At 46.7% G+C, this 6,000-nt stretch overlaps 1 pseudogene; it reads left to right on the top strand.

Annotated features, from left to right (window-relative positions):
* Nucleotides 1-815, top strand: part of LOC135530120 (kinesin heavy chain-like) — a 184,497-nt pseudogene extending 183,682 nt beyond the window's left edge.
* Nucleotides 816-6,000: the final 5,185 nt, after the last annotated feature.

The raw sequence follows: 6,000 nt of genomic DNA, 5'->3' as shown, positions 1-6,000 counted from the left end.
TGACAGCAGAACAGTGGAAGAAGAAGTACGAGAAGGAGAAGGAGAAGAACAGGGTGATGAAGGAGACGGTCCAGAGACTGGAGGCTGAGCTGAAGCAATGGAGAAACGGGGAGGTCTCCCATGGAACAGGCACGTCAAGTAGCACACACACACACACATGCACGCACGCACGCACACACACACACACACACACACACACACACACACACACACACACACACACACACACACACACACACACACACACGGAGCACGAATACACATATATCACACACACACACACACACACACACACACACACACACACACACACACACACACACACACACACACACACACACACACACGGAGCACGAATACACAGGTATACACTCACACACACACACACACACACACACACACACACACACACACGGAGCACGAATACACAGGTATACACTCACACACACACACACACACACAACACACACACACGGAACACACAACACACTGTAGCCACGCTGTTGCCCACACACACACACACACACAACCCACACACACACACCACGTGATGCTTCAGACAACACACACTGGGAATGCACAGACCCAGTGCTAGGCACTGGGACGTGATGCTCAGACCACTGTGCTGTTGCCCAGCACTGGGACCCGTGATGCTCAGACCACAGTGCTGTTGCACTGGGACCCCAGCACTGGGACCCGTGATGCTCAGACCACAGTGCTGTTGCACTGGGACCCGTGATGCTCAGACCACAGTGCTGTTGCCCAGCACTGGGACCCGTGATGCTCAGACCACTGTGCCACACTGGGACCCGTGATGCTCAGACCACTGTGCTGTTGCACTGGGACCCGTGATGCTCAGAGCCACGTGATGCTCAGACCACAGTGCTGTTGCACTGGAATTAACCCGTGATGCTCAGACGGAACAGTGCTGTTGCACTGGGACCCGTGATGCTCAGACCACTGTGCTGTAGCCACTGGGAATTAACCCTGATGCTCAGACCACAGTGCTGTTAACACTGTAGCCACACGTGAATTAGACCACTGTGCTGTTACACTGGGAATTAACCCGTGATGCCACGACGGAATTAACCCTGTTGCCACTGGGAATTAACCCTGTGCCAGACGGAATTAACCCTGTAGCCACGCGGAATTAACCTTGTAGCCACGCGGAATTAACCCTGTAGCCACGTGATTAACCCTGTAGCCACGCTGCCATTAACCCTGTAGCCACGCTGTTGAATTAACCCTGTAGCCACTGTGAATTAACCCTGAAGCCACGCGGAATTAACCCTTGATAGCCTTGATGGGAATTAACCCTGAAGCCACGCGGAATTAACCCTCAAAAGCCACGCCGGAATTAACCCTGTAGCCACGCGGAATTAACCCTGTAGCCACGCGGAATTAACCCTGTAGCCACGCGGAATTAACCCAAGAATCAGCCACGGTAATTCAAACCTTGTTTTGATGAATAAATAAGTTGTAGGTGTGGTGACGCTGACCCTCACTGGCCAATTAGACCCTGTGCCTCCATGGGTAAATATGTGTTTGCTCCAAGTTGTGTATTTACGGTCTTTGGTGCCACCTTGGAATTAACCCAATGTAGCCATTATAGTGTGTTAACAGAAACCAAAATGTAGACCTATTCCATCTTTGGTATGTGTTAACTTGAACCTGTTTGCATTCCACATTGTTCTAAGTAATTGCAAAGCTTCAATACGTAAATATATACTGGACATAGCATTCACACTGATATAGGGGGCTAGGGACATAGCATTAACCTGATATAGGGGGCTAGGTCTACATAGCATTAACACTGATATAGGGGGCAGGTTAACCCATGCATTCACACTGATATAACCCTGTCTACATAGCATTCACACTGAATAGGGGGCTAACCATAGCATTCACACTGATATTAACCCATAGCCACACTGATATAGGGGGCTAAGCCATAGCATTAACACTGATATAGGGGCTAGGTCTACATAGCATTCACACTGATATAGGGGCTAGGTCTACCATGATTCACACTGATATAGGGGCTAGGTCTACATAGCATTCACACTGATATAGGGGCTAGGTCGGTAGCATTCACACTGATATTGGGCTAGGTCTACATAGCATTCACACTGATTTAGGGGGCTAGGTCTACATAGCATTAAACACTGATATACGGGGGCTAACTCCAATGCATTCCATGATATAGGGCTGTTAAACAGCATTCACACTGATAAGGGGCAAAATAACAAAATGTAGACACTATTCCATCTTTGGTATTCACACTGATATAGGGGCTGTTTGCATTCACATTGTTATAGGGGCTAGGTTGCAAAGCATTCACACTGACGGGGCTATATACTGGACATAGCATTCACACTGATATAGGGGGCTAGGTCTACATAGCATTAACACTGATATAGGGGGCTAGGTCTACATAGCATTCACACTGATATAGGGGGCTAGGTCTACATAGCATTCACACTGATATAGGGGGCTAGGTCTACATAGCATTCACACTGATATAGGGGCTAGGTCTACATAGCATTCACACTGATATAGGGGGCTAGGTCTACATAGCATTAACACTGATATAGGGGGCTAGGTCTACATAGCATTAACACTGATATAGGGGCTAGGTCTACATAGCATTCACACTGATATAGGGGGCTAGGTCTACATAGCATTCACACTGATTTAGGGGCTATGTCTCCATAGCATTCATGCTGATATAGGGGCTAGGTCTACATAGCATTCACACTGATATAGGGGGCTAGGTCTACATAGCATTCACACTGATATAGGGGCTAGGTCTACATAGCATTCACACTGATATAGGGGGCTAGGTCTACATAGCATTCACACTGATATAGGGCCTAGGTCTACATAGCATTCACACTGATATAGGGGGCTAGGTCTACATAGCATTCACACTGATATAGGGGCTAGGTCTACATAGCATTCACACTGATATAGGGGCTATGTCTACATAGCATTCACAATGATATAGGGGCTGTGTCTACATAGCATTCACACTGATATAGGGGCTGTGTCTACATAGCATTCACACTGATATAGGGGCTAGGTCTACATAGCATTAACACAGATATAGGGGCTAGGTCTACATAGCATTCACACTGATATAGGGGCTAGGTCTACATAGCATTCACACTGATATAGGGGCTAGGTCTACATAGCATTCACACTGATATAGGGGCTAGGTCTACATAGCATTCACACTGATATAGGGGCTAGGTCTACATAGCATTCACACTGATATAGGGGCTAGGTCTACATAGCATTCACACTGATATAGGGGCTAGGTCTACATAGCATTCACACTGATATAGGGGGCTATGTCTACATAGCATTCACACTGATATAGGGGGCTAGGTCTACATAGCATTCACAGTGATATAGGGGGCTAGGTCTACATAGCATTCACACTGATATAGGGGGCTAGGTCTACATAGCATTCACACTGATATAGGGGCTAGGTCTACATAGCATTCACACTGATATAGGGGGCTAGGTCTACATAGCATTCACACTGATATAGGGGGCTAGGTCTACATAGCATTAACACTGATATAGGGGGCTAGGTCTACTGTAAATTCCATTATGGCTGAGCATGGACATTCCGAACATGGTCAATAAGCGAGATTACATTCATGATTGAAACGACCTGAGAAGAGAGCGAATAGTTCTTAATGAAACAAAACAAAACAACTTGCTTTAATAGGCTCTGACTAAATACACTTACAGGCACCATTATTGCTCCCCGTGGGCATATAATAACAAACTGGGAATGTCAGCTCACTGTTTTGCGCCTCTCGGGCATGATCTTTTAATAAAGCTAAATGGGGGTGGGGGGACTTAGTTTGTTTCTAAACAGGAAGTATACAGGCAACAAAAGCACGTCTCTTGTGTTCCACAACTGGAAAGTCTGCGTTTCCTCTGTCAAAATGTATGCCATAAACAACTGCTTCACCTCCTAAACCAGCTTTTGGTTGGTCTTAAATATCCCTACCAGAGCTGCCTGAAATTAGCACGTCGGATCACGTTTTTAAGGAAACACCTAAGATATTTCCAACCCTCCCATCTAAGCGCAAGTGACCTGATGTACAGAACAACACTGGTAAATTACCAATTCTTGCGCAACAGTTTGAAAATAGCACAACGCTGGCTTTAACAGGTCAAAATTGACAACGAATGTGCGTTTGACATAAGAGTTTTACGCATTCTTATATTTTAATAATCCACAGGGCAGAGACCTGTCAGTTAATCCACAGAGCAGAGACCTGTCAGTTAATCCACAGAGCAGAGACCTGTCAATTCATCCACAGAGCAGAGACCTGTCAGTTAATCCACAGAACAGAGACCTGTCAGTTAATCCACAGAGCAGAGACCTGTCAGTTAATCCACAGAGCAGAGACCTGTCAGTTAATCCACAGAGCAGAGACCTGTCAGTTAATCCACAGAGCAGAGACCTGTCAGTTAATCCACAGAGCAGAGACCTGTCAGTTAATCCACAGAGCAGAGACCTGTCAGTTAATCCACAGAGCAGAGACCTGTCAGTTAATCCACAGGGCAGAGACCTGTCAATTCATCCACAGAGCAGAGACCTGTCAGTTAATCCACAGAGCAGAGACCTGTCAGTTAATCCACAGAGCAGAGACCTGTCAGTTAATCCACAGAGCAGAGACCTGTCAGTTAATCCACAGGGCAGAGACCTGTCAGTTAATCCACAGAGCAGAGACCTGTCAGTTAATCCACAGAGCAGAGACCTGTCAGTTAATCCACAGAGCAGAGACCTGTCAGTTAATCCACAGAGCAGAGACCTGTCAGTTAATCCACAGAGCAGAGACCTGTCAGTTAATCCACAGAGCAGAGACCTGTCAGTTAATCCACAGAGCAGAGACCTGTCAGTTAATCCACAGAGCAGAGACCTGTCAGTTAATCCACAGAGCAGAGACCTGTCAGTTAATCCACAGAGCAGAGACCTGTCAATTAATCCACAGAGCAGAGATCTGTCAGTTAATCCACAGAGCAGAGACCTGTCAGTTAATCCACAGAGCAGAGACCTGTCAGTTAATCCACAGAGCAGAGACCTGTCAGTTAATCCACAGAGCAGAGACCTGTCAATTAATCCACAGAGCAGAGACCTGTCAGTTAATCCACAGAACAGAGACCTGTCAGTTAATCCACAGAGCAGAGACCTGTCAGTTAATCCACAGAACAGAGACCTGTCAGTTAATCCACAGAGCAGAGACCTGTCAGTTAATCCACAGAGCACACACACACACACACACACACACACACACACACACACACACACACACACACACACACACACACACACACACACACACACACACACACACACACACACACACACAGTATATCTCCCCCAATGTGGTCTGCCCTCTTCATGATCCACTGACCCACGCCAGGTGAGGAGGTTCCTGAACTGGATCTGTTGAGTCCTGGGGCTGTGCCGGTTAGGTGTCTGATACCCAGAGAAGATAGTTCCTCTTCCAGTCTGAGTCGACTCCCCAGAGAAGACAGTTCCTCTTCCATTGTGATCAGGATTTCAGAGGAGGAGAGACAGAAGTACGAGGAGGAAATACGCAAACTCTACAAACAGCTGGATGACAAGGTCAGGGTTCAGACACACAATGAAACTTGCTAGTGAAGTTTGTGTTTGATGTGACATGAATAGAGTGTGTTTGTCTCTGATGGAGATGCATGATGAACAATTTTACCCATAAGGCTCTGTACAACATACCTGTTTTTTTGTTGTGTGTGTGTGTGTGTGTGTGTGTGTGTGTGTGTGTGTCTACACAGGACGATGAGATCAACCAGCAGAGTCAGCTGGTAGAGAAGCTGAAGGAACAGATGCTGGACCAGGAAGAGGTAGCAGACAGTATCTATTTCCTCGTCTATCTTCCTCTATCTCTCCACAGTATCTTCCTCTATCTCTCCACAGTATCTTCCTCTATC

The sequence above is a fragment of the Oncorhynchus masou genome, chromosome 5 (genome assembly GCF_036934945.1).
Source record: "Oncorhynchus masou masou isolate Uvic2021 chromosome 5, UVic_Omas_1.1, whole genome shotgun sequence".
In the NCBI taxonomy this organism is placed as follows: Eukaryota; Metazoa; Chordata; class Actinopteri; order Salmoniformes; family Salmonidae; genus Oncorhynchus; species Oncorhynchus masou.
This window is presented reverse-complemented; position numbering and strand designations above follow the sequence as displayed.